Source organism: Saimiri boliviensis, chromosome 6 (assembly GCF_048565385.1).
Source record: "Saimiri boliviensis isolate mSaiBol1 chromosome 6, mSaiBol1.pri, whole genome shotgun sequence".
In the NCBI taxonomy this organism is placed as follows: Eukaryota; Metazoa; Chordata; class Mammalia; order Primates; family Cebidae; genus Saimiri; species Saimiri boliviensis.
The window spans coordinates 112,310,403-112,322,751 of record NC_133454.1 but is presented as its reverse complement, the minus strand read 5'-3'; positions in this window follow the sequence as shown (position 1 = coordinate 112,322,751).

Below are 12,349 nucleotides of genomic sequence, written 5' to 3'. Positions count from 1 at the left end.
CCTCTCTCTGGTCACTTCCTTCTATTCTTCTGCCCTGTGGGTGGAGCGGGAGGCAGCAGCCTTAGCTCCAGAGAAGCCTGCCCCTACTTTCTGTTCTCTTCATCTGTCTCCTGGCCAAGGAGACAGGAGGATCTCCATCCACCCAAAGGTAGACATAGGCTTCATTCTGTCTGGGGTAAAAGAGGAGGAAGAAATGAATGTTTCCTGCGAGGAGACAGAAATAAAAAGGCAGGCGCCCCCGCAAGTGTTCACGATTCTGGGAGCAGGGCTGTCAGGGTCTCCAGGGCAGGTGTCCCCCACTCAGCCTGTTCCTATTGCCAGTGTGAGTCGCACCCCGACATGGGATGCCCAGCCATGGAGCATCCAGGCATGTTGAATGCCCAGGCATGGGGCATCTACGTGTGGGATACCCAGGTGTAGGGGCTCCAGGTTCGCGGCCAGGTGGAGATGAAGGTGTAAGCATGGCAAAGAGCATGGCGTTTGTCTGTGCCTGGCTCTGCGTCCCGGAGTGAGCCACAGCCTCCCTCAGTCTTGGTTTCCCCACCTGGGAAATAGGGACGGTGACAATGTACATCTCCCAGCGCTAGAGTGGGAATTAAGGGAGACGCTAGAAGTCACAACAGGACTAAGAAGGTTTCCCTTCTTTTATTAAGGCCAGATGGTTCCTCGAGGAGCGCTGTAGGGAGAGAAAGAGGGTGACGGCCAGGCCTGCAGGACCTCTCGAAGGGCAAGGAGGGGGTGGGCTGGAGGGTGCATCTCCAACCTGCTGAGCTCAGGTCTGGCGCTCCCTCCCCTGGGCCTGGGGATTGCTGGGGAACATGTGCCTCTGGCATCCTGCCTCTGGCTTCCAGGAAGGACTGGCTCCGGGCTGCCGCCTCCTTCCTCCCTCCCAGCCCTAACACATCCCTTGTGCGCGTACACACACACACACACACACACACACACACACGCACACACACGCAGCAGAGATGGAGGGACCTCCCTCCCAGCATCTTCTTACAGCAAGTGAGGAGAGGTCCACAGAGACCCCCCAGTCTCTACCCCAGGCTTCCACTAGGAGCCCGACACACGCCTTTCTAGGTAGGTGGCTAAGAGAGAAATGCTGATGTCCTTCTCAATGATGTTACAGAGACCAGCAGGACCGGCGTCAAAGGAGAGAGACTCAAATAGGGGCTTTCAGGGTCTTTTCTTTTCTTTTTTGAGACAGAGTCTCACTGTGTCACCCAGGCTGGAGTGCAATGGCACAAGCTTGGCTCACTGCAACCTCCGCCTCTGAGTTCAAGCCATTCTCCCTGAGCATTTCATGCTGCCCTGGGATTTCATGCTGCCTCTTAAGTAGCTGGGATTACAGGCATGTGCCACCACCCCTGGCTAATTATTTTGTATTTTTAGTAGAGACGGGGTTTCACCATATTGGCCAGGCTGGTCTCAAACTCCTGACCTTGTGATCAGACCACCTCAGCCTCCCAAAGTGCTGGGATTACAGGCGTGAGCCACTGCACCTGGCCAAGCCATTTCTGAGTGCTCACTGAGCGTTTCTCCATTGATGTCCTTCTATCTCATTTATTCATTCAACAAACATTTTCAAGCAGGTACTATATGCCACGCACAGTGTGGCTGTGGAAGAGATGGAAAATAGGAAGGATCCTGGCTCTATTTTAGGAAATGGAAAACTAGCAGGTCAAGTTACCAATGATGAAAGCTGTTAGAACAAGAGGAAGTAGAGAGCTTGGACAGCATCTAAAAAGGTGACAGCTACTTTAGACAGGGAGATAAGCCAGGCTCTCTCAAGAGAGGACATTTAGCGGGAGCCCCAGCCATAGTGAAAGCAGAGGGTGACTGTTCTAGGCAGATGGAGCAGCAGGTGGAGGTGCAGGGCTGGGGAGAGTTCAGATTCAACCTGTCTTTCCCCAGATCCCAGGTCTGCTTGAATTGGTTTCTCCTCCAGCCACTACCTGTTTTCCGAGGTCATTTGAGACTCCTCTTCACCCCGGACTCACAGCCTGTCTGTTGCGAGGCTGCTAATTCTGCCTCTGAAAGGGCTCTGCTCTCTGGCTCCCACCCACATCCCTGCCTGGATTGTTGAGACCCAGGCTCCCTGGAGGCACACCCTGCCTCACCCTCCCAGTTCACACACCTCCCTGCTCCCAGGGATCATTCTAAAACCAACACCTTCATGGAGCTACCCTGCTCAAAAACCTCCCATGGCTCCCCGTTGCCTGCCCAGCCCAACCACACGGCTTCACCATGCCTCTCGGGCTTCACAGTCACATCACTTGTCTAGACCCACGTCCCCAACACCACTGCCTGCCTCTCACAGACCCTGAGCATTTCATGCTGCCATGTCCCCCGTGCTTGCTCCTGCAGGTCCCCCACCAGGAATGCCAGTCTTTTGCTGCTCCACCATCTCTAGACCAGGCTTAGCTGTGGCGCTCTTGCTCTCTGCTCATTCCTCTGCTGCACATCCCAGCACGCCACATGCTCCTCTGTCTGAATCTGCACCATGCTGTATAGACAGGGGATCTCTGCCTTGGCCACCCCCAGCTGGGATGCCTTTCTCATATTTGGGTCCTCAGTGCCAGTGCAGGCCCAATGGACACGGGAGAAGGAAATATAGCAAACCTTGTCAAAAGTTGTCAAAGTGGACTTAAGACAGCTTCGGGTGAGAGTCCTGGCTCAGCCATTTCACCTCAACTGTAAAAAGGGGATAATGTTAGTACCTCTTTTTTTCTTTTTTGAAGCAGAGTCTCACTCTATCAGCCAGGCTGGAGTGCAGTGGCATGATCTGGGCTCACTTCAACCTCCGTCTCCTGGGCTCAAGGAATTCTCCTGCCTCAGCCTCTCAAGTAGCTGGGATTATAGGCGTGTGCCACTATGCCCGGCTAATTTTTGCATTTTTAGTAGAGATGGAGTTTTGCCATGTTGGCCAGGCTGGTCTTGAACTCCTGACCTCAGGTAATCCGCCCTCAGCCTCCCACAGTGCTGGGATTACAGGTATGAGCCATTGAGCCTAGCCGTTAGTTCCTCTTATCAGATTGCTGAGATGATTAAACAGCCACATTCGGTTGGGTGGCACTGCCCCCAGGGATGATTTGGAAATGGCTGGGGGCATTTTCGATTGTCACAAAGATATAGGGGAGCACCACTGAACTGAGCAGGTGGTGGGTCTGGGAAAGCAGGTGATGAATTAGGGGTAGGATGGTCTTTGGGAGGCCAAAGTGGATGGATCACCTGAGGTCGGGAGTTTGAGACCAGCCTGGCCAACATGGTGAAACCCCCATCTCTACTAAAATACAAAAATTAACCCAGCATGGTGCCACATGCCTATAGTCCCAGCTACTCAAGAGGCAGGAGAATCGCTTGAACCCAGGAGGAGGAGGTTGCAGTGAGCCAAGATCATGCCACTGCGCTCTAGCCTGAGCAGCAGAGCAAGACTCTGTCTCAAAAAAAAAAAAAAAAAAAGAGTGGGATGGTGCTGCCCAGTGAGGAGCTGTCCCACAAGCCACGTGACTTTCCTGCATCCTGCTGGACATTCATGTATGGAAGAAAATATGTTTATCATTATGTGAGTCTAGACTTTAGCTCTGCTTTACATGTAAATATAAAGCATTTTGCACACTTTGAATATATACTGAATTTTCAAGGATGCAAGTAAAGACGAAAACAAGAGAAGAGAACTCTATATTTAGTTTTATTCAGAGCATGCCAAGAACTGCTCACAATTTTGGAAACGCGCATCTGACAGTGACATGATTCGAACGTTGGAGTCTCGGCTCGGAGCCCCGAATTCCTGCACATCCGTAGCTGTCCCCTTCTTGGTGGTCCTGGAGAGGCTGCAAGCCCCTGACTACTTCCTATGTGTTCCAGAACAGGTAGGCCCGAGCGCTTACTTGCTCAAGGGCAGATTTTATTTTATAGGACACTCTTCATAGCTCCTCTTTAAGTTACAGATAGGGCATTATTTATGGTTATTTTTTAAAATCATGCATGTAGATAGGTTACAACATCCATGGGTTTATTTCAGAATATTAATGGGAATGTTAGGCACCTTTAACATAAAAAGAAGGTGTCAGGCACACGAGGATCTGGAAGCAGGGTTGCAGAGTACTTACGAAGTGGTGAGAGTTTAGACACTATTGCTAAGGGCTCAACGCACATTTGATGGGTGAGCGAATGAATGGAGACAGGTTGTTGAAGGAGGCTCTCTAGTGCCCCTTATAGTACCACTGATGCTTGATCTAATGCTTGGACCTACCTGGAACTATCTGCTCCCAGTTCTAGAACCTCCTGTGGAGTGAGCTAAGTACAAGGTTTCCTTGCCTTCAGCAGTCGGTTGGCTTCTTGCTGGGTCAGGAAGCTGCTCAGGGCGACTTCACCCCTGCCTGGGAGGCCCGCCTGGATTTGAAGGCCCAGTCAGGGTTGGATCCAGGGAGCTTCGGGGATTTTTGCAACATCTGATAATAGGAGGGGAATTCCCGCCCAGGCCTGGTCAGGAGAGAGGGGAAGGGACAGTGTGGTTCCAGGTGTCATATTCCTTCCTGCTGGGATTAAAAATCATCACATTTGCTTCAAGTTTATTTCATTTACATATTTTCTCGTTATAAGTAACACATGCTTGTTGCCCAAAGACTTCTCATCGGGGTAGGTGTGTGGATGTCTCTGTTTCATCTCCTGTTTCTTACTAACATAGAGAGTAACTGCTTTCTTTGAGCTGTTACTGGTTTATAAACAACTTACCGTCATTTATTTGTTTTTATTTTTTTTTAACTTTTCTCATCGAATGACCCTATGTACATGCCTAAAAAAGAAGTAAAAAGTAAGTTTCTCTGTTCTCCCAAACACTCCAAGTTTGTTTTTCACTGTTATTTATTTTAAAAAAAAATTTTTTTTAAGAGACGGGGTCTTGCCATGTTGTCCAGGTTGGACTTGAATCCCTAGGCTCAAGCAGTCCTCTTACCTCAGCCTCCCAAGTAGCTGGGACCTCAGGCACGCACTACTGTGCCCAGCTTGTTGTTTTTTTTTTTTCCCCCAAACTAAATCATAGAAAACACATTTCTGGCTGAACTTAGAGGCTCACAGCTGTAGCCCCAGCATTTTGGGAGGCCGAGGCAGAAGGATCGCATGAGCCCAGGAGTTTGAGACCAGCCTGGGCAACATAACAAGACCTTGTCTCAAAAAAAGACAATAGCCACATATGGTGACGCTTGCCTGCAGTCCCAACTACTTGAGAGGCTGAGATGTGAGGTTTGCTTAAGCCCAGGAGATCAAGGCTGCAGTGAGCTATGATCATGCCACCACACTACAGCCTGGGTGACAGGGAGACACCTTGTCTCAAAATCAATCAATCAATTAATCAATTTTTAAAAAACTACATTTCTGTTTCTTTATCTACTCTAGGCACTACCTACTAGTGATTCTCCATAAAAGGTGAGGAAATTAACAATCAGTCCCGAATGTTTGCTATGTGATTTTATTTCATATTGGGAAGATTCATAGCATTTACATTCTATTTTATTTCTCTATAATTAGTTGTCCAAAGTGACAGCTGATAACCAGCATTTTTAGTAACAGCAAATGCTTATAAAGCCCTTGGCCATATCCTGGTGGTGCTCAGAGTGCTTCACATAGAGGCCCACTTGTTTAATCTTCACAACAACTCCAGGCGATGGCAACTGCTATTCACCCCACTATGCAGATAAGGAAACGGAGACGTGGAAAAGCCAAGGAATTTGCTCAAGAAGGCTCAGCTAATACATGGCAGAGTGGGGCCTGGAACTTCAACCGGTCCCAGGGTCTGTGTTCTTAACCACCACACTGGACTTCCTTTCTGGGACTATTTCAATATTACACTTTTCTGAAGCATGGCCACACCCCTTAGATCACCGAGACTCTCTTCTTCCCGTATTACAGATGGAGAAACATGCACCTAAATTATGATCTTGAAAAGGACCCTCACTCGGGAGGCTTCGCCGTGTGCCAGCCACTGTGCTCAGCACCTTGCAGGTGAGAGCCCAATTAACCTCACAGTTAGCTCCCACGTGGGGCCCAGTTGCCATCCCCATTTGCGGACGAGGTCATGGAGGGACACAGACATTAAGAAATCAGAAGAGGAGGGGCCAGGTCTCACACCTGGGTTAGTCTGGCTTCATGAAGCAGGCCCTCAATTAGGAGTCGGGCTGTGAGCCGTCACTCACTGTGGGTCCTGGCACAGGGACTCTCTAACCTGTCTGGGCTCTGGGTTCCCCAACCAATCCCACAGGGTCACGAGGCTCTAGGGCTCTGGGCTCTGCTTGACCCCACTTAAGTAACTACATGCCATCCTCTTGCCAGCCAGCCTCAGAAGCTTCAGCTGTGAGAGGGGGATAATAATGACCCTCCTGCATAAAACCATGGGAAGACTAAATGAGATGGCCTGGGTAATGCCCTGAGGACATGATAATGAAGAGAAGGAGGAGCAGGAGTCAAACAGCAGCCCCACCCCCGCCCCTTCCCCCGCCCCAGCCTGCTGCCCTGCCCTCTGCGAGTCCCCAGGGACAGCCTCCTTTCCCCACGCCCTCAGCCCCCTCAGCCGAGGTGGGGCTGGAGATTCCAGGCTGTGGCTCCAGGCCGCGGGAGGAAGTGAGAATGTCCTTTCTTATCAACTCTTGTTCTGGCAGGAACTCCGGGTGCAGGCCTTCAGGGCCACCTGCACAGGCCTGATCCCTGTGGTGCTGCAGGAAGACTTGGTTTAAGGGACACTGAGCCTGGGTCTAAGTGCGGTTGATGGCTCTTGTTTTCCCCGGCCCTTCAGGTTGCCTTTGGGAAACCACCCATCCCTCCGTCCCCTCCACCCACGTTGCATTGGATGGGGCTAAACCCGCCCCAGTCCTGACTCCAGGCGTGGTCACGTGATCCGGACCTGGCCAATCAGCCTCTTCTGTCCCCCAGGCCACAGTGATTGGTTTAGGGATGATCATGTGACCTACAGAAGGTTTCAAGATGGTGGCTTCCTTGGGTAGGGGAGGCTGATTGATGGTCAGACGGGGAAGGAGCCCACAGGCAGATGCAAGTGCCTGTACATGTTCTGATTCTTGTGTTGGATGACCAGGTCTTGGGTGTTTATTTATATAAATAAACAAAGGAGAACCATTTATGAACCTATGGCAAGAGGATGGCATGAAGGAAGGATCAAGATTAATAGAATTCTATGACCTCAGGTACAATACAGAGAGAAAGGGAGGGAAAAAAAAGAAAAAAAAACCCACCAAAAAACACCTCTGGAACTCGTTGGAGCTCTTGGGAAAGAAAAGCTGTGAGCGGATGTTCAAGATGGTAACCTAGGGCCTCAGGCACTGGGCATTAGTATGTTCTTACTGAATCAAAAACAATGAATGAAACCCACAGTGCAGAGAAAACATTGCGATATGAGGGTAAGTAAGAAAAACACCTAGACGGCAGCCCTGGCCCTAGGTCATACTGCAACCCCGTCAGTATTATACCCCAGTGGGGACAAGGACTGAAGGGCCAGGGAGAACGAAGGCACTGAATTTACAGAGAAGCCCAGTTGGTGGGCGACTGGGATTCAGCTTCGCTTTCCATTAGCGTGGTTTGTGCGGCGCAGGTATGGAAAGGTGGCTCCACGTGAGCGAAGCACGCACTGGGTGCACCACCCAGCACCCTCACGCATCCTCACAGGAGTCCGGGGGGCCCCTTTGTGATGCCCATTTAACAGACAAGGAAGTCAAGTTCCCGTGCGGCAGAACAAGCTGCAGCAGAGCCGGGACTCGAACTCAGATCTACTTGCCCCTCAGCCTTCTTTCCCCTGTGGAAGTCCTCTCAGGCTGGAGGACAGTGAGGCGACTTCTTTTGCAGCCCGTCGTAGGCGGTGAAGCTGGTGGAGACACCTGGTTTCTGCATCTTGGGACCTCACACCCTCAGGCTGGGGGAAAGTGGGAAGGAGGCTGGTAGGTTGTGGCGGGGGATGAGATTTTTAAAAAATTGTTCTTTAGGTTCTGGGGTATATGTGCAGATCATGCAATATTGTTGCATAGGTACATACATGGCAAGGTGGTTTGCTGCCTCCATCCCCCGTCACCTGTATCTGGCATTTCTCCCCATGTTATCCGTCCTCACCCTCCCCACTCCCCCGCTGTCCCTCCTTTAGCCACCCCACAACAGACCCCAGTATGTGAGGCTCCGCTCCCTGTATTCATGTGTTCTCATTGTTCAACATGCACCTATAAGCTTTTTTATGTTGCCCCACCTCTGTCTCCACTCAGGCAACCCCATTCCAACATCTGCACAGCCCAGGTGAGAGTCTGAGACTTGGTGGTGGCCCAGCACCAAGGGCAGACCCTGAATACCGGGCATCCGGACGGAGCTCCTACCCACCATGCACTCCATGCCCTCCCCAGCTCCCACCTTGGGGCCCCTCCCCTTACCCCCCAGCCTGGGGCCTGCTGCAGCTCCCCACTCATCACCTGAAGTGGGATTGACTACCCTCACCCCAAAGAGGGCAGCACGTGGGGCAGCGCTGATGGGAGAAGCAGACCGGCAGTCTGATGGGGCTCTGGGGAGGGAGGTGTTGAGTGCCGCGGGAGGGGATTGTGGCCGGCAGAGCTAATGGCATTAACAGGCCCTCAGGGTGGACAGGACTAAGCTCTCATCCTGAGGCCCTGGGAGCAAATAAAACATGGGACTAGATGCTGGAACATATGTCCTGTGAGTCCTGCCTTCTTCACTTAAGCCACGCGTTGTCCTTGACCAGGCAGAGGTTAGCTATCACATTCATAATCATGAAAAGTCCAGAGGTCACTATCATCTGGTGATCATTATCAGGCACAGTTGTAAGGGCCACTCCTGCCGGGTCTCAGGCTTTATAAGGTCTCTCGAAGGTAGCGGTTGCGTTGTCCCCATTTTGTCTCAGATGTAACCAGAAAGGTTGATTCATTGGCCCAATATCACACAGCATCTAACCCAGGTCAGAAAGGATCCATAGCCCACCCCTTTAATCTCAATGACTATGTGACCCTCCAGCTTCAATGTTCATCAGATCATTAGAGGTGCTGGTAAAATGCAGGTTCCTGGGCCCTGCCTTTATCCACTGAATTGGGATGCAAGGGAAATGAGACTCTGGAAGCCACTTTTTTTTTTTTTTTTTTTAAGTCAGAGTCTCACTTTGTCACCCAGACTGGAGTGCAGTGGTGCAGTCTCAGCTCCCTGCAACCTCCACCTCCTGGGCTCAAGCGATTCTCCCGCTTCAGCCACCCAAGTAGCTGGGATTACAGGCATGTGCCACCACACCTAATTTTTGTATTTTAGTAGAGACAGGGTTTCACCATGTTGGCCAGGCTGATCTTGAACTCCTGGCCTAGAGTGATCTACCTGCCTCAGCCTTCCAAAGTCCTGGGATTACAGATGTGAGCCACCACATCTGGCCTGGAAGCCATATTTTTGACAAGTGTCCCAGCTGATTCTAGTGATCAGATGCGTTTGGGAACTCCTGCCCAGGCATTCTCGTCTAGAGACTAGTCAGAGAGAGGTGGAAGGCAGCAGCCCGCAGTGTGGGGCTCCTGAGGCTGTGGCTCATGAATAATGGCAAGGAGGGGCCCTCCATGACATCTCAGAAGTGGCGGACGAGAGGCTGTCCCAGGTCTGGTGGAGGTGGAAGACTGCTACCTCCCCGCCTTCCCTGTGTGCCTTTTGGCGGCCTATACAGAGTAGGAGGTCAAAGGCCTTGTCTAAGGACATGGCAGGAGGGCCTCTCAGTGCCCAGTCAATCAGTGACAGGTCTGTCAGCTCCTGCACTGAGGCCGGGTGGGGAAAATGGCAGATGGACACCGCCGCCCCCAGGCTTCTCCCTGGGGTCAGGCAAGAGCTATCCCAGCTCATCTTCCCTGGCTCCTGCTTCCCCTCCCCAGCCCTATGTTGCCATCACCCTCAACTCCCAACTGGTCACCTCACCACAGCGACAGTCCTGCTCCCCTTCAAATAGGCACAGCAGGGACAGAATCCTGACAGAGTCATCGCACATCCACAGTCACAGCCACACTGATGGACAGACGGCTGCTGTGTGACCCCCCACCTAAACAGAGGAGACTGAGACCAGAAAGGTAGGCGGGGCCTGCATTGCAGAAGGACACCCAACTCAAGGATCAGGTTGAAATCCTGCCCAGCCCTGCCCTCTGACCTGGGCTGCATCTTTAGGGCTGGAGTGAGAGGGGCTTGTTTTTCAGGTGACACAACAGCACTGAGGTGGGCGGGTTCCGTCTGCAGGAGGAGGCAGGACTTGCCCAGGGTCCATCCCGTAGTTGTTGAGTGGTGCTGGGTCTTCAGATCCTACATCCTTTGTTTGGATTGATCAGTCAGTTCAGATTGCTTTAACCACAGGATGCTTGTTTCAAATAATTTCTTTTTGTTTGTTTGTTTTTGAGGCAGAGTCTCGCTCTATTGCCCAGCCTGAAGTGCAACGGCGAAATCTCGGCTCACTACAACCTCTGCCTTCCGGGTTCAAGCAATTCTCATGCATCAGCCTCCCAAGTAGCTGGGATTACAGGTGCCCGCCACCATGACTAGCTAATTTTTTTGTATTTGTAGTAGAGATGGAGGTTTTACTACGTTAGCCAAACTGGTCTCAAACTCCTGACCTCAAGTCACCCACCCGCCCCGGCCTCCTAAAGTGCTAGGGTTACAGGTGTGAGCCACCACACCAGGCCTCAAATAATTTCTTATACAAAATAATAAATAATAACCTTAGCTAACAATATATGAGCATGTCCTATGTGCCAGGCCCTTCTCATGGATAATCTAATTTACTACTGAAAATAAACTGAAGAATAGCTACTGTGATTATTGCCATTTAATAGAAGCAGAAACTAAAGCATCAATAAAATAGGGAAAAATCATGCTCTCACTGACTCCAGGGGGCCACCCCCACATCTCCAGCCTCCAAGGGTTCCTTGGAGCACAGTTTGAAAAACAGTGCACAGCAATCCTAAGCATGTCTGTACTGGAATCAGCAAACACATCAGAATCATGCACCACGTGAAGTTTAATTAGGAGCAGTTCTTCCTACACGTTAAGCCGCTTCCTAGGGTCTTATCATTCCTACCTCACCACCCTCGCTTTCTAGTCTTAGTAAAGAATGGAAATGCTCACCTATTATTTCACCTGCTCAGGTGGACCAGTTTTTCTGGGGCTCCTACCTTCTCCCAAGTCGATCTCATGCTTTTAGGAGCGGCTGTTCTGCTTTCATATGATCCCATTCCTAGATCACAGGTGACTGGTCCCATCAGAGTTCTGTCTCGGGTTGTTCAGGAATAGAAGAGCCTTCCCGCCTAGTCATGGGGCTGCTAAATGGGGCTTGGGAGGGCTCACTGGCCATGTCCCCTTCCCCCCTGCAATCTGAGCTCACTGTGGAGGACTCAGTCTGCAAGGAGAGGGAATGAGGGCAGCCTGCAGAGAGAGTGGAGACTCCTGTGACATGTGATGTCCTGCTTCCGGTTCCTGAGATCCGGCAGCATCCCAATCCTTCTCATCGGCTGTTCACTGCTTTCATGTGTTGGCTAAGCAAATACAGTTTCTGTTGCTTGCCACCAAAAACAAAGGAGGGAGTGGGGTGTAGGAATGGAAGAACCAAGCTGCTTCCTAGGTTGTAGCTATGTCATTCAATGCACAATTTTAGCTGACCACTCAGCAGCCATTCTTCTTCTTTTTTTTTTTCTTTCCTTTTTTTTTTTTTTTTTTTTTTGAGACGGAGTTTCGTTCTTGCTGCCCAGGCTGGAGTGCAATAGTGCAATCTCAGCTCACCGCAACCTCCGCCTCCTGGGTTCAGGCAATTCTCCTGCCTCAGCCTCCCGAGTAGCTGGGATTACAGGCACGCGCCACCATGCCCAGCTAATTTTTGTATTTTTAGTAGAGACGGGGTTTCTCCATGTTGGTCAGGCTGGTCTTGAACTTCTGACCTCAAGTGATCGCCCGCCTCAGCCTCCCAAAGTACTGGGATTACAGGCGTGCACCACCACACCCAGCTGCCGTTCTTGCCCTTCTGTTTTTCCTGGCAGAACCTGTATCTCAGCCAGCCAGGCTTCCTTGCGGGTTCGGAACTGGCATGGCATAAATCTTGCTTAATCAATGAGGTGCAAGAGGGAGCCTGGTGGTGAGGTGGTAGTCGGGGGGTGCTGGGTAGGTTTTCCTAGTTGTTCAAAGTGAACATGAGATGGGCCCTGTGAAGAGATGGCTTTTTGTCTGTTTTCTTCTTTTTATCTGTATAAACAGTACATATTTATGTGTGTATGCATGTATGTGTGTATTTATGAGATGGAGTCTTGCTCTGTCACCCAGGCTGGAGTATAGTGGCACAATCTCGGCT